The sequence below is a fragment of the Dama dama genome, chromosome 3, assembly GCF_033118175.1.
Source record: "Dama dama isolate Ldn47 chromosome 3, ASM3311817v1, whole genome shotgun sequence".
Lineage (NCBI taxonomy): Eukaryota > Metazoa > Chordata > Mammalia > Artiodactyla > Cervidae > Dama > Dama dama.
The window spans coordinates 26261536-26284671 of NC_083683.1; the positions used below are offsets into that span (position 1 = coordinate 26261536).

Sequence of the window (23136 nt, forward strand, 5' to 3'; positions counted from 1 at the left end):
GTTTCTTTAGGTAGATTTATTCCTAAGTATTTTAATCTTTGCATTGCAATGGTGAATGGAATTGTTCCCTTAATTTCTCTTTCTGTTTTCTCATTGTTAGTGTTTAGGAATGCAAGGGATTTCTGTGTGTTAACTTTATATCCTGCAACTTTACTATATTCATTGACTAGCTCTAGTGATTTCCTGGTGGAGTCTTTAGGGTTTTCTATGTAGAGGATTGTGTCATCTGCAAACAGTGAGAGTTTTACTTCTTCTTTTCCAATCTGGATTCCTTTTATTTCTTTTTCTGCTCTGATTGCTGTAGCCAAAACTTCCAAAACTATATTGAATAGTAGTGGTGAGAGTGGGCGCCCTTGTCTTCTTCCTGACTTTAGGGGAAATGCTTTCAATTTTTCACCATCGAGGATAATGTTTGCTGAGGGTTTGTCATATATAGCTTTTATTATGTTGAGGTTGGAGAAGGCAATGGCACCCCACTCCAGTACTCTTGCCTGGAAAATCCCATGGATGGAGGAGCCTGATAGGCTGCAGTCCATGGGGTTGTGAAGAGTCAGACATGACTGAGTGACTCCACTTTCACTTTTCACTTTCATGCATTGGAGAAGGAAACTGCAACCCATTCCAGTGTTCTTGCCTGGAGAATTCCAGGGATGGGGTCACACAGAGTCAGACACGACTGAAGTGACTTAGCAGTAGTTGTAGCAGTATGTCGAGGTATGTTCCTTCTATTCCTGCTTTTTGGAGGGTTTTTATCATAAATGGATGTTGAATTTTGTCAAAGGCTTTCTCTGCATCTATTGAGATAATCATATGGTTTTTATTTTTCAATTTGTTAATGTGGTGTATTACATTGATTGATTTGTGGATATTGAAGAATACTTGCATCCCTGGGATAAAGCCCACTTGGTCATGATATATGATCTTTTTAATATGTTGTTGGATTCTGTTTGCTAGAATTTTGTTAAGGATTTTTGCATCTATGTTCATCAGTGATATTGGCCTGTAGTTTTCTTTTTTGGGGGCATCTTTGTCAGGTTTTGGTATTAAGGTGATGGTGGCCTCATAGGATGTGAATATATGTGAAATTATTGTATATGCAAATATTTATTCTTATAATATATTAATTTTAAATATAGTCTCTCACTTTTCAGCAAATTATTCAATTTATTTATTTATTTTACTAACTGAAATAAAATTGTATATATTAACTAGTATAAACTCTATTGTATGGAGCTTCAGTAGTGTTCCAAAACATTGCATGAACTGGAAGAAAGATTTTCTTGTTAAATATATGTTATGGATGTATTTGCAATAAAATTACATAGAACTACAAAAACAATATTTTAAGATGTCTGCTTAGAATTATGAAAATTATAATCCTATTTAGGAGTAATTACAATCAAAAAGCTTCCTCACATAAAAATACTGATTGTAATATGCTTCAAACATCCTTTAATCCTTCTGTACCCATCTGTTAGTACAAACATGCTGCTTATGCTACCTTAAAATGTAAATGAGAGTATATTCCCTTAGACTTTTCTATGGGAACACAAAAGAGAGGTTAATATACTCAGTAACTCTGATGGATGATTCATACAAGAGCCCATAAAAAAGAAACAATCAATCAAACATATAGGTTCTAGTTCTTATTACAGAACAACAGGTATCAAGGCTTCTTAAGAAAATGTGCACCCATCACAGAATACTGCTGAGTTCCACCCTATTGGAAATGAATAAAACTGCAGTCATGATGCCAGCTTTGTAAACTACAGAGGAACTCAGTGGAAAAGTGAGATACCAGTTTGAAATGCTTTCAAGAACTTTGGAACTGTAAGTGCATTTGCCTGTTATGCTGTGAGCAGGGAGGCCACATGAAGTGTTTCTGTTTCTAAATAGAGCAGTTCTAATGAGTTTGAACTACAGGATTCAAGAAACAAAGAAAAGCTACTGGTGATTTTTGAAAAACCATATAAAGCTCAAGTTGAGAAGAACCATTTTCCAGAGGGTTTTTTTTTTTTTTTTAACATTATTTAAACAAAATGGCACATAACTTCAGAGTAATTTCTATAATTTTTGACTCATATATATACTTTATGGCCTAACATCTTAGTAAAGAAACAAGAAAAGGCAACTCTACTACTCTTATGCTTTGTTGAGAGTTTTGCATGTCATGGAAGAAAATAAAAGAAGGTAAAGGAGAAAATCTTAACAGTTTATGTTTTTACCTTGTTTGACTCCAGTCATTGAGAGGTCTCTCTCACCATTAGCATTTCCAGATTTTCTCTTAACAAGAATTTTAAGTAATGGCGTAAATTTTGGGAATTTTCACCTTTTCTGCTCTAACTTAAATATATACAGAATCTGGCAATACCATGATCTGCTCATTTCTTGAGTGAATAGGTAACTATATGTAACTGGAAAATAGAAACACCTTTCTGACTCAGTTTTTCTCACCTCATTCTTCATCTCAAAGAAGTTCCTTCAGCAACTAATGGAATCACTTGGTAAAGCAGGTGTAAGGGATGGATGTCTTAATGTACTCCCTGTCTGGGACAGCACGATCTGTTGGAAAAAAAAAAAAAAAAACAGCAAGTAAAGATGCTGCAGCCAAGCAGTACATTAGTGTCACATTAAGGGAGGTTCATGGAATGTTCTAGGGGACACGAAAGTGATTCTGCATACATCGGGGTGGTGGTAAGGGTGGCTTCTGACAGATGTGAATAGGAGTGAAGGTCATTTTTTAAGAATTTCAACAGAAAATGTTAAGGTAGCTGAAAATTTTAAAGGATATGCCATGATTTTCTCTGTAGAACTAAAAACATCAGCTTATACTTGAACTGTAAAACTTGCTTTTAGTTTATGATCTGTGTCTGTATACTGGCAAAGGAGCAGACAGTAGAGAAGAGAGCTCTATAAAACTATTGCAACTCTTTAGTAGCCGGAATGGATCTGTAATCCATTAAGTATATAGTTTTCCTCAAAGGAACTTACCTTTTCATTCTACGTCTCCGAAGTGTGTATTTCTATACTCAAAGGTCCATTTTGTGGTCTATTTAGTATTTGTTTTGTTATCTTAAGTTTGCTATTTCAAGCTTTCAGCATTTGTTACTGTCTTAAATTCTAGTGATTCAACATTTCTATGAGCAAGTTCATGTTGACCCAATCGACTGCCTTCATATCTTTCATTGAAGTTGATTATATCCCCTTTGTCTTCTTAAGTGGTGTTATTATCTTTGCAACCCTGTCTCCCGTAGCAGTCTGCTTTTTCTCTGAATCACTAGCAGTTTGTCATATAAGAGAAATGAGAAGGTGGTTATAGGCATTACTTGAGTGATGAGCAGTTCTCACGCATTACTAATGGCAGCTTGAGAACTACTTAGATAAGAGGACACTTCACACTACATAAAATGATCGTCCTTCCAGAAGATGGAAGCTGTAGAACTGAACTGGAATAACTGTTAAATACTGCATCCCTTTTTTTCTGCTTGATGTTTCATCTTTTCGTAAGTGAACATAATCATTTACTACATACCTGATGGTATACTTTAGCAAATTCATAGTAAAACCTTTCAACTCATAAGTTACTCAGATCTAATCAGAGGCCAAATGTAATATTGTAGTGTTTTTGTAATGTTGCATAATCTCTGATAAGGGCTTCCCTGGGTGGCTCAGTGATAAAGAATTCAGTTCCAAGGCTAGAGACGTAGGTTTGATCCCTGGGTCAGAAAGATCCCCTGGAGAAGGAAATGACAGCCACTCCAGTATTCTTGCCTGGGAAGGACAAAGAAGCCTGGAGACTTACAGTTCATGGTGTCACAAGAAAGTCAAACACAATTTAGCCACTAAACAATGACAACGGCAATCTACTGTAACAGAAGTGTTTTGAGATAAAAAGATTGTGGTTTGGGTTCTTTTATAGGATTTTTCTCCTTTTTTGTTGGTTTTAAAGTTCATTAGTTTGATTTTTGTTTTGCTCACTTCAGACTTTTTAACTGGGATGATATGGATAGTCTATGATAGAAGTTTAAGTCTCTTAGGGTATTATCTCACAGGATTCTGACAAAGTTTAAATTACAAGATACTGTGTTTGGGACACTGCCTGGCATACACTAATCACTCCAATAGCACCCTTTTTAGGGTGTTATAGTTAACTATTATCACACCATAGGTCAGTTACCTTTACTTTTCTCCAAGCAAATTTATCCTAGGTAGCCTATAAATGTTCAATATAGACTGAATCACATTACTAAAAAATTAGCTCAAAGTTTATGACCTAAATATTATATCAACCAAGTATGTCAGCTTTGTAAGGTGATGGGAAAATGGCATCTGTGAATCTGTTCAGGGTGAGGAAGCAGGGAGATGGCCTTCTGTGTTCTCAGTCCTCATCTATGCAGGATATTCTAAAAACAAGCTGTCATTCAAACTTTTTAAGAGAATTGGTTTATAGGGACAGTGAAGTTATCAAATAGGTTTTGGGAGTAAGTAATTGTGTAACTTAACTCTTCTATTATTATTTTCCTGAAATCGATTCACCACACCACAGCTGAAGTGGCATTTTGAAAATTCAGCTCTGATTAAGTGACTGCCCCTCCTATCCCACTTAGAGCTCTTTGATGATTTTATAAACTTTAAGGAAACAGTCCAGTGTCCTTGCTATGACACGTAAAGACCTCTGGGGTCTGAGTCCTGCTCCTCTTCCCAGTTTCGCGGCCCCCCACTCACGCCTGCTCTCTGTGGCTCAGTGGCTCTGGTCACGTGCTCAGGCACGTTAGGAACTCTGCATACGCCGCACCACCTCCTGGAGCCCTCTTCCCGGCAGGCCTTGCTCCACCAAGTTTTAACTACAGTATTGTTCTCAGCACAGTGCCGGGCACATAATAACTGCTCCACAATATATGTAGCATGAATGAAAAAGTGACTGGTTAATGGGATGTTACAGAACTTCTTCTCAGAAGCTCTCTAATGAAAGATAATTTGAAAATGTTTTCATTAGTTTTCCCTTTATGTAATTTTATGTTAGAATAAAGTTCAAACCCAATTTAAAGATTCCCTTCTTTGGATTCACATTCAGGTATCTAAATTTTTGAAACATTTCTTATTATGTTAGTAGAGAAAAAAGTCCTTTATCTGCAACTATGTTCTTTTAAGATTTAGGGTTAATACAATAATAAAAGGGGAAGGAGTAATATATTCTCTCTCTAAGGTTTTGGAAGATTTTGAGATAAAGACAAGAAAGTTCACCAAAAAATGGAATAATTGACTTCATGTATTAAATCTGTATTGAATGGTAACAAATGTATTAGTGATTATGCTGTACATGATATTGAAACTGCTTTACAATTTGTGGTCTAAGGAAGATATTGTGAAAGTGTAGCCAGACAGAGATAATAAAGTAAAAAAAAAAAATCTTAAAAGAAGGAAAAAAGATACATGGACACTTCACAATATTACTCTCTAATTGCCCAAGTCCCCTCTCACAGCAGCTTTGGTTGGTTAAGATGAGGAACTGTGAGTACAAAGAATTACTTTGAAAGGAAAAGTGTTTTGACCACAGAAGCTGATGAATTTTCTTCCATTCTTAGGGTAGAAAAAATAAATATATAACTTCTGAGCTTTATTCTCTATATAACAATTTTGTTGTGACCAAATGAGTGTGAAGAATTTAGAATCCTGTACAATTCTAAAATATTGATATGAGTAATACTACTTTTCTGTTAACTATTGGAATGCCAATAAATTCTGATATGCTATGGAGAAAATTGACCTATTTTATGTGCACTAAATAAAAGAGAGACCCAATTAGAGATGAGAAAATATTCCTAATCTTACTTCTCAACTTTAAAACATTGTTCATAATTTTAAGTCTCTCAAGATCTCATTATTCATTTTTATTTCTCTCTACTTCTTAGTTTCACATATCTTAAAAAAGAAAGTTTGTTCCCTGAATTACTTCTTGAAAAATAGAAATTAAGTATTATATGACTATTTTAAGGTCCCTGGTTTGTTTTTTATTCCTTATCTTTGCAAGCTAGAGAGGATAATTAAGAGTGTAGATTTTTAAAGACAAAATGTTTGGGTGTAAATGTCAACTTCACTTACTGGTTAGATGTGCAAATTACTTAGTTTTTGTGTGCCTGAGTTTTTCATATTCCATCATATGGTTGTGATAGTTAACTATAGGAATTCTTTGGAATATAATCTGGTACATAATAAGTGTTCTATTAGATTCATTGTTGTAGCCATTATTACTGATTGAGCAGATAGCATAAGCAGGGAGACATACCGCTGAGTAAAGGAAGCAGAACTTGACCTCTGCTGTCCTGGAGTGTATCGTCTATCATCTTCTCTTTTAGCTTCCTACTAGATTTCTGTGTCTGGTTGACCTCCTGGTATTTCAAATACAAGATATTTAAATCCAAAACAAGTACATGCTTTCCCCTCAAGTCTACACGTAGTCCCCATAACACTTAGCGTCTTTAAAAGGGTTATCCGGTAAACTGAACGTTACCTTAGTTACCTTTTATAGGAAACAGCTTCCTGAGTGTCTCGTGGGTGGGACACAGGGGTCAGCCACCTGACAGGAATCCCACAGCATGAGTCCTGGGCCTGACAGCTGGACTGAGACTGCTCGTCAGGCACCTTTTCTAAGAGTCGCTGCTGAAGAGACCGTGTTTTCTGGAACCTAGTAGACCATCCAAACATATTCTTTAATAAGTGAATGTAATGAACCCTAGTCTATTAATTCTGAGTTTACATTTCGACTGTATCTATTTTATGTTCTGTTAGAAGACAGGAAGTGAGAAGGGGCCAATCTTTTCTGAACAGGAAGCATTTAAAAACCTTAATCATTCATTGGTCATTTCTCCTCATTCTATCTCCATAACTCTAAGGCTGGTACTATTATCATGACTTAAAAGAGGAGAAGACTCAAGAGTTTGAATAATTCTCTTAAGATTCCTGAGCTGGTGTGTGTTAAAATCGTAGTTTAATTCCAAGCCTGTCTGATTCTAAGGACTTGCAATCATTCTACTGCACCATTTTGCCTATTTATTTTGCCTGGCAGTCTAGACTGGTTTCCTCTTAAACCACATCTTTAGCTTTTCACAGCATATGTGTCAAACATTCTGTCATATCACTTGCTTCAGATAAGTCAGAACAAAAGCACTGACAAGGTAAGTCATCTGTTTATTTACAGAACCTTAGAATTCAGAGGTATGGTTCAAAAATTGAAGTATATGAGTTAATCCCATATTTTATATTTTGGATAGCATATTGAAGAAAGTCCTTACTACTGCTATGTTCTTTTTGTACATATAAAACACTCAAAAAGGTAATATTCATAAAATCCTTGTTTTGCTAATAACTATTGTGAGAAATTTTAGTGAAATAATCATTGACTTCTGATTACATATGACTGCTAAGTCAGTATATGCTTCTACTGTCTTTAAACTTTCCAGTATATTTTTAAACAATTCCTTGTTCAAAATTAAATACCAAGGATAGTAAGTAAGATATTAGCTAATATTTGAGCATAAACTATTAGGGACAATGATGTAGTTTTTTTTTTTCTTGTGTTAGGGTAGAGAAGGGCATCTTGGCCAGCCTGTCACAGTGATGACATATTTTCTGAATTATTTTTTCTCACATATCCTATGCTCAATTCATCAAATATTTATTAGGTGCATACTGTGGGCAAAGGATCACGATGTGCTCAGTTGTGTCTAACTTTGCAGCCCCACAGACTATAGCCCCACCAGGCTTCTCTGTCCATGGAATTTTCCAGGCAAGTATATTGGAATGGATTTCCATTTCCAACTCCAGGAGATCTTCCCAATCCCGGGATGGAACCTGTGTCTCCTGCATCTCCTGCTTTGACAGGTGGGTTCTTTACCGTTAGTGCCACCAGGGAAGCCCAGAGTGTCACTATGGAGGGTATAAGAGAGGTTAGAATATAATTTTTCCCCTTGAGGAATTCATAACCTTATGGCAAAAGCAGACTTGTATGCAATCAACATGAGGTATTTAGAAGAAAAAAGTATGTGTTTTAATAGCAACACAAAGTACTCTAATATTGTAAAAAGAGCAAAGTTAGAGGTCAGGGCACTATGGAGCTTGGAATGAAGTGGCAGGATATTAAAGGGAAGACATCAGTTATGAAGCTAAAGCATATATAGGCAGTAACATGATAAGAGGTGGATTAGTCGGTGGCCTGAAAGAAGAGAAGGGAAAGAATATCAGGGACATTTCAGGGAAAGAACCAATAATCTGTGACATTTAATCAGATATGGGAGTGGAAGTTAAGTCGAGTCAAAGATGAATTTCAGTTTTCTTATCAGATACTAAGCCAGGGAACACAAAATAAGAAAAAGATGTAAGGGAAATTGCAGTGTTTCATTTGAGGTTTGTGGGTTTAAGGTACCAGTAGGATATCTATAAGTAGCTAGCCATCTAGAGGAAATTTGGGTCTAGAATATAGTGAAGAGAAAGCAGAAAAAGAAGCTACAATAAAACACAAAGCCACAGAAACCAAAAAGTATGGGCATTGGCACAGCACCACAGTTTGAAATAGTGGAATGGCGCTTAGTCCACTGAAGACTGAGAATTAGGTGTTGGTTTTGACATCCATGAGATGCATGATGACTTTGACATAATGAGTGAAGAAGCCAGATTCCTGAAGACTGGATAGATAAGTGGAATTAAATACAGAAAAGTTCACTATGACTTTTTCACTTGGACTTCCCTGGTGGCTGAGACGGTAAAGCATTTGCCTACCATGGAGGAGACCTGGGTTCAGTCCCTGGGTGGGGAAGGTCTCCTGGAGAAGGAAATGCAACCCACTCCAATACTCTTGCCTGGGAAACCCCATGAACGAACCGATTAGGCTACCATTCATGCAAAGAGTCGGACACGACTGAGCGACTTCACTTCACTTCACTATGAAAGTGATGAAGAGAAAAGTGAGTAAAGGCTAAAAGGATAGTTGATGTGGAATTAATATTTTGGCTTAGTGTGAAGAAAAATGAACTTGTTTATAAACTGGTCAAAAACAAAAATAAAGAAGGAAAGAACAAAGATTCATAGCCCAAGGTCAAAAGAGTAGGAGTCTATTTAGAGCTTCAGGTTGACTTTGAACTCTTAAAAGCATAAACAATACATTGCGTGAATTTTTATGTGGAGAGTTATGGATTCTCATAAGGATCTATAGTTCTCCCTTCTACCTCCCTCCAAATAAATTTTGGAATCTCTGAAATATGCAGTGGGAACATTTTATGGCAATACCCAAGGAAACAGGGTCAGATTAATTCAAGAGGATGTATGTGCTATGCCATTTCATTGCAGATTTCATCTGTGAATCTCTAAGTGTTCCGTGTATTTGGAAAAGAATATCTTATATCATCTCTTAATTTACTCTGAATTCAGAAAAGTAAATAGATCGAGAAGGATCTTCACTGTACGTATCACCTAGGAGATAACTGAGTACTTGCCCAATCTGTACCAGGCATAGAGCACAACAGACTCAATTAGACAGGACATCTAACCTAGATTAAGGAAGCCATGCCAACTGGATTGAGTAATATTTTAGCAAACAAAATATATAAGCTGAAACATGCAGAACCAATTCATTCAACAGATGTTTATCGAGTGCTCATATAGGCCAGATACTCTCCACATGCTGGTACTGTGGGCATGAATAAGACAGAAATGTCTGCCTTCGTGTGTGGTATCAAGAGGGAGACAAAATAAACAAGTGGAAAATAAACCAATGTCTATCATATCAGGTCTTGATAAGTGTTATAAAGAAAGTATACAGGGGCAGTGGGTACAGCGGCAATGGAAGGCTTCCCTGACATTTGATGAAAGACTAGAATAAACTGAGGAAATGTGCCATGCAAATATCTAGGAAAGGCCATCAGTGGTAGAATGCAACAACAAAGGTAGGAGCATGCTCTGTTGGGCTGGAGAAGACGGCGATGAGGAAGGGAGATGAGGCCAGCTTTTGTGCCTTAGTCAAGAATTGGAATAGGAATATGTCACCTGAGGATTGGAGGAAGTGTCTTGACTTATTCCAGAAGCTTGATTTGACTGTGATGTGAAAACTGCTGAAAGTGTGAAGAAATGAGGTGGGAAATGGTTATAATAATATAGTATCATCATTTTCATAAGATCAGTCAGTTCAGTCACTCAGTCGTGTCCGACTCTTTGCCACCCCATGAATCGCAGCACACCAGGCCTCCCTGTCCATCACCAAGTCCTGGAGTTTACTCAAACTCATGTCCATTGAATCAGTGATGCCATCCGGCCATTTCATCCTCTGTCGTCCCCTTCTCCTGCCCCCAATCCCTCCCAGCATCAGGGTCTTTGCCAATGAGTCAACTTCGCATCAGGTGGCCAAAGTATAGGAGTTTCAGCTTCAACATCAGTCCTTCCAATGAACACCCAGGACTGATCTCCTTTAGGATGGACTGGTTGGATCTCCTTGCAGTCCAAGGGACTCTCAAGAGTCTTCTCCAACACCACAGTTCAAAAGCACCAATTCTTTGGTGCTCAGCTTTCTTTATAGTCCAACTCTCACATCCATACATGACTACTGGAAAAACTATAGCTTTGACTAGATGGACCTTTACTGGCAAAGTAATGTCTCTGCTTTTTAATATACTGTCCAGGTTGGTAATAACTTTTCTTCCAAGGAGTAAGCGTCCTTTAATTTCATGGCTGCAGTCACCATCTGCAGTGATTTTGGAGCCCCAAAAAATAGTCTGATACTGTTTCCACTATCTCCCCATCTATTTCCCATGAAGTGATGGGACCAGATGCCATGATCTTAGTTAGAACTAGATAAATGATATACTTCCACTAGACTTCAACAATACACTAAAAACCCAAGGTTTGCAGACCAATGACATCACTAGATAACTATATTAGCCAGGATTTCTACAAATACTGATTGTGTCTCTTTGTCCAAGACACTATCTTGAGTATACTGCTTTAGATTGAGATAGATATATTCTAATATAGTAGGTTTAGATAATTTTATACATTGTCTTAATTTGCATTAAAGTTCTAAGAGTTTCCAAAGTAAATGTATTTCACTGATTTGTGTGTACATATTTTAAAAAATAAGAAAATAATGAAAGCTTGAATTTTTTGGTTATAACCCTAAAATATCTGTTTATTACAAATAATGGTTCAATCATTAATTAGACTTGATTTAAAATTTATAAAATTTTATAAATTATTTTATTTAACTGTTTAAAGTTGATACCATTTTTATTTACTTATATTATTTTTATTGCCTAAATAATCATAGAAACATGCATTATTTTTTTTTAATTATAGATAATTTATGAAGTTTAGGTTCAAAACTTTGTGATTCCTATTACATGAACAAGCTATTTCAATAGAGGCTTTCTTATTCTATCACATTGTACTTTCTTAAGTCTGGGTTTTCTCATATATGGATTCTTCTGACAGTAACAATGTTATCCAGAAATCTGAGACTAAGTACTTTGCTCAAAAAAACTCATTCTATAAATTACACCTTTTTTTTTTTCAATTTACTTCATTTGTTTATTTATAGACTCTTTTCTCATCATAGTAGAAAGCATCTTCTGTAAATTATAAAAGTTTTTATTGTGACTCAGCTATAACCTTGTTCACTTTGTTCTTATTTACATGAAAAAGTTTGAACTTGTTTACTTGATAATAATACAGAACCTTCATTATTGTAGTTAATTTTTCATGATTTTTGTTGCATTATAATGAATGTTTGCATCTTTTACAAATTCTTACATTTTAAATAGATTTTCTAAAATGTTTACTATGTATATATTCATGTCTTAAATTTTTTACTTGGGGCTCTAACATTTGCACTGATATATATAGAATTTAGCAAATATAATAGTAACAGTATTAATTGAATTTTACAAGAACCTAGGCAGCATGAAGACAGAGAGTGGATCTGTCTTATTTGCTCCTATAAATTCAGACCTACAGAAGTGTCTAGCACAAAGTAGGTGCTCTGTAAACATATTGATATAAAGGAGAGAAGAAAGAAGAGATAGACGACAAGAGAAAAAGAAAAATGAATTAATAAGACGGTTCTTGCCCTGAAGAGACTTAAAGGCCAGATAAGGAAATACATTATATGCATAAAGAAACCATGATTAGCAATCAATACAGTGATGTGCATTCCAATATACCATAATTATATGTGCTTTCAGCATTCAAGAATGGGAACCTTTAGGCTGCAGCGTTTTTAAATTTGGAATTGTGTTAACTTCTTGTTAAAAGGAGTAATAATGGCAGTGATGGTAATATTAACACTAGTCAACCCAACAAGGCTTAATAAGTGCTAACATTTCAAGTAAATTAATTTATCCAGTTCTCACAATAGCAATACTGGAGAATTATTACTTATTGCACATGTTTTTCTTTTAGATAAAGGAATTTAGAATTATAACTAGAAAGTTCTAAAATTAGAATCCAACGTCAACCAAAAAATAAGACTGTGAAAGTTCAATTCAGTTCTTTACTATAAATATCACTCAATGATACCTTTTTTCATTCAGGATTTGTTTTTTTATTTCAATTTTATCATTTTGCCTTAAATTGGATTTATAGTAAAATAGTGAAAGTGTAAGTCTGTCAGTCGTGTCGGGCTCATTGCGACCCCATGGACTATACAGTCCATGGAATTCTCCAAGCCATAATACTGGAGTGGGTAGCCTTTCCCTTCTCCAGGGGCTCTTCCCAACCCAGGGATCAAACCCAGGTCTCCCACATTGCAGGCGGATTCCTTACCAGCTGAGCCACAAGGGAAGCACAGGAATACTGGAGTAGGTAGCCTATTGCTTTCTCCAGGGGATCTTCCCAACACAGGAATTGAACTGGGGTCTCCTGCACTGGAGGTGGATTCTTAAGCTATCAGGGAAGCCAAAAACATGCTTGTCAGAAGTGTGATAAATAAAATAGTTTTAAATAATTGTAACAATATAAATATTATTTCAAACTATTTAAAAGTTCAAACGTGTTTAATAGCACACATTTTTATTATGCTTCTTTGAATATTTTATTGAAAGAGTACCCTTTTGAAACAGGCAACTAAAGATCTAAGAACATATTGGTGTTGTGCTAATTCTAACATTTTGTGTCTCTAGATTTGTAACCTCGCCTATGAATTTTCTTTCTCATTATTTCTCATTCTCTTTTCCATGGAAGAAAGTCTGCTAGAACTTGAGCTGTGCAGAGTAAAATGTTAATTTCTTGGCTTATTCAACCTAAGAATGACTGTAATATGCTTAAAGTTATTGTAATAAATTGAGGCTGTGACTGAATCAATGCCATAAAATTAATTACATGTCTTTAGTTTCATATAATGCATTTATATATATATTTATATTATAAATATATATTCTCTCTATATAAATCTGTTTTCCCAGTAGCTTTTACAAAATGGCACTTCAGGTAAGAGTTCACCTAAATTCCCACAGTGGTCAAGTGTTGCTGGTGTTAATTTGTTGTCTAGTAATTAGTATACCACTAACCATGGTCAATAGTTCATGGCATGAACGTATAGATGATGTGGACTATGGAAGTTTTAGCAAATCTCTAGAGTAGATTCTTTTCCTAACTAAAATTATCTTATGAAGAGGTCCAAACCTCTTTTGAGTAATTTAAGATCAAACTTGAAAATATATTTACAAAAGAAAAAAAGAAACATATTCATTTGCAAAAGAAAAAAAGAAATATATTTATTTGTCCTCGCTAACAAAGGAGTAGAGAAACTGAAGACAATCAATTGAACAAAAACAGGTTGTTAAAATTCACAGTGTAGTCTGTGTTGAAATTTTCAAAAGAAAAAGATGAAAGCAGATGCATTGTTTTGTAGATTAAATCAAACAAGAGTGCCAGCGATTTCAAACTCCATTATTCTGACCAATTTACACAGAAATATTATATAAAATTCTTTTTAGCTTTTATCCTATATTGATCAACATGGTAAAGAAATTCTCCCTTGACATTTTTTTTTTTTTTTTTTGCTTTTAAAAAATCCAAATAAATTTTAATTCTAATAATAAAGAAAAAACTTGTTTTTCTAAGTATTTTATGCTATGTTAAAATTCTATATTTAGAAGTAAATTGCTATGTTGGTTTGACTTGGACTATGTCTTATAGCAAGGAAATATGTCAATAATGAAAAAGGCACTTTTATTCACTGGACTGAAAATCAAAAGACACAAGTGACAAGTGACAGCTTCTGCTAAGCTACTAATAGGCCATGAGAACTTGGGCAGGTGAATCTCTATTTCTAAATATTTTCTCAACATTTTATCACTGACTCCTTTAGAGAATCTGGTGAAAATGCACAAATACATAAATACCTGTAATTTTTTGTAATATTTTAGGGGTTTGCAGTCCAACAGGTGATGAAATCAAGGACTAGATAATCCTTTACGTCCTTTCGCATTCTATGTTTCTAATATAATTCACAACCATTTTGTCTTGTTATTTCTTTAATAGAAAAATTGGGTGCAGTTAAGAGCCTGCCTCTCCCTTCTCCCCTATGTTTTGCCTTTGCACATCGGAAATAAGATTTTTCTCATGCAATTATCTTGCAGGGCATCTTGGCATAAGAACATCAAATGTAATCATTCTTTACATTTTTATGTCTTGGGTAATTCTGCAGTATATTGTCAATGATCTATTTATATACAAAGTAAAAAACTGAAGTAATGCATCATAAACTAGTCATTTATATTTTCTTCACCTAGATTCACTGAGCCATTTAACTTACACTGACTACTGTAACATTAATTTTCCATATTAAAGCAGTACTCAAATTAACCTTTTTAAATTACACTATAAAAAATCAACATACATAAGTAAAAATTAAGGGGCTCATAACCAAATAACCTTAGGCAGTTTGTCTTGAAAAACATTAGCTTAAGCACATTCCTTTAGATTGTTTAAGCTATTTGGTATATTAAAACAGTTTGTATCTAACCCAGTGAAATTTATAGTACATGTGTTCCATAGAAGACAGTAATTGATAAATTAAACATCTCACTCTGTGGGAGAAGTCTATTAAAATTCCTAATTTTTTAGATTTTTTTGTTTATAAGCTTTTATTAATTCACCTGTATCATAAAAATATAACCTTTTAATATTATAAAATTTAAAGTACATATATTTGTTAAATTCCTCTAACATGAAAGTGAAATTCCCTCAGTCGTGTCCGACTATGTGCGACCCCATAGACAGCAGCCCACCAAGTTCCTCCAGGCAAGAACACTGGAGTGGGTTGCTGAGCTCTGAGGAAGGTCCAAATAAGTTCCCATCAAATAAATAGCCCCAGAGAGTCTTTTATCTTTATCTCTAAATTGATAATAACTAAAAGGATTTAGAATTTTGTGAAAATATCAAGAGAATTTGCTGAAGAATAATTGTCTAATCTTAAATGATTGAACTGAATGTCTAAAAGAAGTACATTAAGACAAAATGTATTTTGCTTTCAAGTTAACTTTTTTGTTCATTTATTTTGCCAAATTGGTTTACTTATATGTTTTCCATAAGCTACAATTATACATACTTTTCTTTAAATTGAAATACAGTTGACTTACCATGTTGTGTTAGTTTCTAGTGTATAGCAAGGTGATTCAGTTTGTGTGTATGTGTGTGTGTGTGTGTGTGTGTGTATACGTACACACACATATTAATATATTTTTTCATATTCTTTTCCATTATGGTTTATTACAGAATAATGAATATAGTTCCCTGTGCTATACAGTAGGACCTTGTTGTAATCTGTTTTATATATAGTACTTAGTACCTGCTAATGTAAAACTCTTAATTTATCCCTCCCCACCCTCTTTGGCAACTGTAAATTCATTTTCTGTATCTGAGTTTATTTTTAGTTCATTCATATATTTTATGGTTCATATATAAGTGACATTGTATGATATTTGTCTTTCTCTTTTTGTCTTAGTATAGTAATCTCTAGGTCCATCTATGTTGCTGCAAATGGCATAAGTTCCTTATTTTTTACAGCTGTATAGTATTCTATCATGTATCTATATACCACGTCTTTATCCATTCATTTGCTGATGGACCTTTAGGTTGCTTCCTTCTTGCCTTGGCCATTATGAGTAGTGCTCCCACGAACACTGGGGTGCTGGAACCTTTTCACATTAGCGCTTTCTCCGGACATATGCCCAGTATGTTGCCAGATGACATGGCAACTCTAGCTTTTTTAAGGAACCTCCATATTGCTTTTTGTATTGGCTGCACCAGTTTATGTTCCTACCAACAATGTAGGAGGAGCCCCTTTTCTACAACTCCTCTCTAGCACTTGTTACTTGTAGACTCTTTGATAATGCTCATGCTGACTGGCTTCAGATGATACCTTATTATAGTTTTGATTTGCATTTCTCTGATACTTAGCAAAGTTGAGTATCTTTTCATGTGTCTGTTGGCGCATCTTTATGTTTTCTTGGGTATTCTGCCCAGTTTTCGATTGGATTATTTGTTTTGTTACTGAATTGTACGAGCTGTTTTTATATTTACAAATACTGTTTTTAATGATGAATCAACAGGAGCAATGTTTTTTAGTCTAATAAACTCCACTTTACCATGCAAAGTTGACCTCACAAGAAAGGAACTTCAGGATAAAAATAATAGTAAATGATTGCTAGCATTGGGAGACAGTTTTCTAAATTATCTATTCATTTGTAGATTCAACATGTATTTGTTGAGCTACTGCTATATACAGTGATAGAGTGGTAGCCAAATGATATTCTAGGCAACAGTGAACCAAACTGAAAAAAGAACTAATTCTTACAGATTTTTGAAGAGGTGGTGGTGGTGAGAGGAAGAAGCAGACAAGCATGTATGTAATGATAAAAGTACTAGGAAGAAAAATACATTAATTAGAAGAGTACAAGTATACCTAGACCTATTAAACATCAGCAAGTCAGAAAATTAATTTTTAAATCAATACAATAAATTTCACCCCTAAGAATAGGTAAAAGAAAAAAAAATTTAATAGTAATAAATACCCCCAACTCAGTCTGTTATCCAAAGAGTAGCTAAAGGGGTTTGATGCCTCAGTGGCTTCCATGGTCCTTCACATCGTGGGCAGAGACTGCCCCATGCCTGCCTCCAGGCTTGACACCCTGCATGCCTCTCCATACTGACTGCATTACAACCGCATTGACCTTTTCTGTTGTCCTTGTTCCTCAAGCACATGAAGCTCCTTTCTGCGTCACAACTTGAGCTTGTATTGTTCTACCTTGAATCTACCCCTTGACCCCACCCTACCTGCAAATCCAGCTGATTCCTAAATGTGATTTCTGCAGGATGCTAATTCTGGGTGAATCCCCCCTGCTCTCACTTTCCCAGCATCTTTACCTTTTTGAATTTTTTTACATTTAAAGTGTGTATCGTACATACTCTGTATGTATGTTTCTATCATCTCTCTCTTTCATTAACCTGCGAGCTCTGTGGGCTGAGGTGTGGCAGGCACTAGAGGAAGCTGTTTGTCTGCTTGCCAGTGAGCGCTCACTCTTGCACCCTGCCTGACATGAATAAGCGTTTAGAAAATTGCTTCTAAGAGAAAGAATGAATTTCCATCAAAAGTGTCTTAGGTTTACAACACATGGTTTTATGTAACACATTGTAAAGCAGGTTCTGATGGGAGTTGGTAATATCCTTTTAAACTATGTGACTGAGCTAAATGATTCTAGTTGAATCTTTTGTTTTTAAATCTGTGTTACACACTGTTCCTGCCCCAGACTCTGCTGGAAGTCTACTGCCTGCTTGTAGGCTCATAGTCCCAAAGACAGATGTTTTTCAATCTTTGCTATTTGGCTTCCAAAATGGGTATATATTACTAACTCATGTGTTTTCACCAACATTTAGAAAGTGACTCCGGGGACTGTGCTCTGAGAAATCAGATACTTTCTGGGACTTGTAGCCATGGGAGAGAGGGCTTTCTGTTGAGAAAAGTCATTTTATGCTTGGAATCATTGTTGGAAAGAAGATGCAATTGTGAAAAGCTACAGTTGGGTGAACTAATAAATCATTGCAGAGAACAATATAGATCTGGACTTTATTATTCCATCCCCTCACCTCACATGAGTGATGGGCACCCTCATCAATGTGCACACAGTAGTTTTTCTACATTTTTCCAAATGAGAATGTAGAATTATCCTTGAGGATGGGAAGAATCACTTATCAATGCCTACCATATCCTAACTCTCCATTATGGCACTTAAACTATTTGTCGTAATAGTTTATATTCTCATCTGTCTCCAGTTCTTTCAGAGGCAAGAAAGTATCTTCCCATTTTTTATCCCAAAGAAAGTATCTTTTCCCATTTTTTACCCCAAATAAAGTATCTTTTCCCATTTTTTATCCCAGGACCTACCTGGCCAACAACAACAATAAATTGTCCACAGTAGACTTTCAACTAATATTTGTTAAATATAACAGGAACAGCCTGAGCTGAAGTCAGCCGTCCATTGTCGGTCTCAGCCAGGCAGTATGGAGCTCAGAAGCCACTCAAGGAGTTATGTTCTCTTATGTATCTTCTGTTCCTTGGAACCAACAACTAAGGTTTTCACAAACCCAGGAAACCCCCAAAAGATTTTCCAACATGGATATAAGACAGAACGATTCTGGTCCATCAGTTGGCAAAGAGGACTCCTTAATAATGGCAGAGGAACTATAAAATGCTATTCAGAATATAAGGAAAGCTGTAGGGAATTGTGTATTCATTTAACTTGTAGTAGGAAAATGTGAATCCTCAAATAACAGGGTGTTTTCATGTTAGCTTTCTCCAGAGAACTGAAACTCTAACTGTAAAGAGAGCAGAATGGTCTGATAAGTATCAGAGCTGGTAGAATCAGTAGAACCTCCATTCTTAATCGGAGCTTCAAGATGCAGCTGATAACTTAAAGCCTCCCTGTGTGTGTCCACATTTGTGAATGAGTTCTGCTACTTTACTTTTGAGATTTCTTATTCTAAAATAATTATTTAAAAATCTCAAATATAAGATAGGTTTTTCTGTTTCTGAGAATATATAAATGCAATAAAAACTGTATTAAAGAAACAGTAAAAGGAGAAGTAAAGAATAGAAAAAAAAAGGATTGAGAATAAAGGAGGGAGGAGAAAAGGATAAAAGAAGCAGGGAAGGAAGGGAACTATGAAAATATTTGATAGACCTCCTCCACAACTCAAATGCTTTTGTACGTGCAGGATTTCAGTGTCCTTCCTAAGGTAAATAGTGATGCCTTTCCTTTTTATTAGCATGGTTGCAGCTGCTGTTGCTTACAAAGAGATTCACAAATCAAAATAGACTCGGTTAGCTTTTCAATAATCCTGAAAGGTGGGGGAACACTGCCAGAGAAGAGTAGCACTCCAGTATCCTAACAAGGAGTCTTGTTAGCAAAACAAAGTGTGAATTGCTTAGAGATAATTCCCCGCAGGTGGTAATTCCTCTGGGTGCCTTCTGTGGCAGCACATGCTATTTCTCCTCTATGGAGCAATGCTGTGGAACAGGCTATGATGGAAGAAATAGAGGAAAGTTGCTTTCTTTTCTTTTTTCTTTTCATTGGAGTATAACTTCTTTACAAGTTTGTGTTCGTGAATCAGCTGTGTGTATGTATATATCCCTTCGCTCCTGATCCTCCCTCCCACCCCCAGCACCACCCCCTACCCGCCCCTCTAGGTTCTCAGAGTAAACCACCCATGCTATTCAGCAGCTTCTCACCAGCCTGATGTTTTACAAACAGTAGTGTGTATATACAGGTCAGTGCCACTCTCTCCATTTGTCTCACCCTCTTCTTTTCCCCCACTGTGTCCACAAGGCTCTAGTGTTTTTAAATTTGAAATCGTGTTAATGTGATATTAGAATGAATAATGATGTCAGTAATAGTACTCTCTACATCTGCATCTCTCTCCCTGCCCTGGAAGTAGGAACAACTCTTTGACATAAATTGCAGCAAGATCCTTTTTGACCCACCTTCTAGAACAATGAAAAAAGTTGTTTTCTTGAAACATTTCTTCTTCCAGATTTTTCTTTATGTCTGCATGATTCATACTTCTTGGTTCTTAGCCTGGAGCACCTAATGCAACCTGGGATTAAGGAAGCTAGAGCTGGATGTGTATAATGAATGGGTTGCCTCTGCAAAAGTCTATATACACAGTAGTGAAGGCAAGTACAGAGTTTCAGGCCAGCATTTTTATGAATGTTTTAATTCTTTCTCTCAAGGAAAACCGGGAAAACAAGAACAAGAGCTTGACAAACACCTGGCTTCAGATTGGAAGACCAGTCACCTGTCATTCCTGGACACTGCACTGCAGCTGTCTAAGGTACATGGAAAAAACAAACTTTGATGTATTTTGTTGATTATCTTGTGATAAGTGGAAGAAAAATGCATTTGTATGGAAAGTCATAAGACTGCATCTCCTACTGCAAATGAATATTTTTTGACAGTAAACAAAATAGTATTATTCATATCTTTTGAAATTACTCCTGGTTTTAATGTCCTAGACGTGCAAGTTTAGTTGATGGGGCCCTGGCCACCTCCATGACATTGTTGCCTGCTCCCATTCTCATTCTGTACTTCATCAGATCCAAAGTTGTCATGGTTCATTATCTGTAGATGATCTTGAGCAGCCTTGCATTCTGAAAGAATATGCCATAGCATCTGCCTCTGTGCTTCTGTGCCCTGCTATTCAGATGAGATTTTAGCAACAGTATTGGGTAAGGGGAGGGGACGGAGGCAGAATTTGTCTCAGGCTGATGTTTCTTTGTGCCACACTATGTCTTACTCTTTCCTGTAAGCTGAATTCAACAATGAAGAACATATATCATATTGTGACTATTACATATGTTAGAGTACGTAATTGCAGTTGTAAAGTATCTGCTTGAATGTCCTAACTAATGAATTCCATCAAATTCAATTATCATTCTTAGACTCTTCATTAACCAATCAAATTGCTTCTTTGGTCTGTCATGTCTAACACCCTTTCCCTGGTCATAAACAAGATTCTCTGAAGTAAATTGGAGGTGATTAAATTATCTCACTTATTATTACTGGAAATACCATGCTACTGAAGTTTTGGATTTCTAAAGAATCACCTTCCATATGATTCTCATTGTGTACAGGGGAAATAATGTTATAGTATGAGGCTGTGTCTTGGACTTTATTCTTCTATTTGCATCTTAGTTTTTTCATCCTGAGGAAGTTGGCCACAGTAGGTCTCCAATACTAAAACCATACGCAAATAAAACAATGATATACTCCTGCAAATTCATCACCTTATTAAATAAATCTGTCCAGTACGCTTGTGTTATAAAACAGTTCTTCACCTTTGGGGAATGAACCATTGCAATATTAGAAGTTTCTCTTATCTCTGATGCAGTATGATTTTATAGGATCACTGTAACTGCTGAAACATTTTTTCCTAATTTTTATGATTTCCCTACATAGATTATTAAAACAAATGAAGTGACTCTGAAGCTGCATATTACCAGGACTCAAAAGTAGTTTCCTAGGTAATAATTGTCACCGTGAATATAGAATGGTTATCTCACTCATTATATAATGAGACACTGCTGCTCTTCTGACAGTGTGGTTCTCACCATACAGTTCTTAAAATATTTCCATTTTGTTCCCTTCTACTTTGATGCCTTTAAAAACAGTTTCATCTTCCACTCTGCAAATATTTTGAGAAACATCTCAAAATGTAGCCTGAAGCAAACCTAAGAAAATATCTATTCCTGTGTTCCATATGAATCTTTGGTAATGGGCTCTAGAATCAGCATTTTAAATATGTATATCAGATCATCTCAGAGCCCTGCAACTCTTCAATGTGGCAGCAAGGAGACAGACAAGAGAAAAACATTGTAAAGCTATAGACATGTGATTGACATGAAAATACTGAAAACAAATTAGGATTTTTATTTTTCCTACATATTTTTAATTCCTAGGGCTGTACAAAGGATTTTAGACAGTTTTTTCCTTTCATTTGAGTCTTAAACATTTTTAAATTAAAAATTAAATATTAAAAATGTTAAGGAGATAAATGTTTGTCACCAAATAGTAAATGATCTCTGTGATAGTAAAGCATATTAAATTCATATTTGTACAATTATTATTTTCACACTTAAATCTAGTTTTATGAAGTTTTAAAATATCAAGTCATTCTTTCAATATTAGATGTGTCTAACAAGCATCATTTCTTTAAGAATTCCAGTCTGTACTTTTGTTACGCTTTCCACTGAGAGTCCTGTGGGTGTCCACTTTCAAAAGATAATTTATTAGTACAACTAAGTAAAACCTTTTGGCTCAGGATACCCCATTTATTCATAAGTGAATATTTTTTTTCTGTTATCTGATTTTAGTGAGGGAATTTCCTAAGGTCAGACACAGTTTGCCAACTTAAAATGCCAAATTCTGAAGTATATATTGAAGTTAGAAGGGACAAAGGACTATCTCTGAACCATGAAAACAGGAAATGTTGTGATTACCTCTGGCACTGGATGAGTGCAAAAACGCAACATTAGATTTAGCAAAGAAACTGTAGAGACTATTTGACCTATAAAATTAATTCTTGTTTCCTACATTGCAGAATCTACTGAGACACAGGTTAAAAGGGGCAATAATTAAAATCTTTAGGTTTTCAGGTGTACTTACTTTACAAAAGTAAACATGTCCTGAAATAGTTGGAATAATTTGTCTCCCAAATTCATAAGAATCTTTTTATCAATAAAATATTCCTGGTTTTCAGCTGCATTTAAAAATCACATTTACAACACAGGCAGACATTCAATTCAATTGGGTTGTATTTAAAAAATTTAACTTATAAGTTGAATATTTAGAACTCAAAAACATTTTCCCATACATATAATGCTATAAATGATGTTGGATGCTCACATTCAATTTTTTTTTTAATCCACAAAATTATAGTCAAATTATGTGATTTGTAAAAGAAACAGCTCTGAAGTGGAAAATAGTAAGAAACAATACTATATGATTCTAAAAAGTAAACCAATTAAACAAAATATTTTTAAATACTTGTTTACTTTGAATATCAACACTAAAGAAAAACATGTTTGATTATAAGTAA

General features: G+C 35.3%; 1 protein-coding gene across 2 annotated transcripts in view; it reads left to right on the forward strand.

The window, feature by feature from the left end:
• Positions 1-23136, forward strand: part of SYT1 (synaptotagmin 1) — a 586784-nt gene that overhangs the window by 101330 nt on the left and 462318 nt on the right. The window contains exon 2 of one of the 2 annotated variants that reach the window (XM_061125058.1): positions 20273-20373. The exons of the other annotated variant lie outside the window; for it this stretch is intronic. The gene's annotated coding sequence lies outside the window, so the exon portion shown is untranslated. The remainder of the gene's footprint in view (positions 1-20272; positions 20374-23136) is intronic. 2 annotated transcript variants of the gene reach the window in all.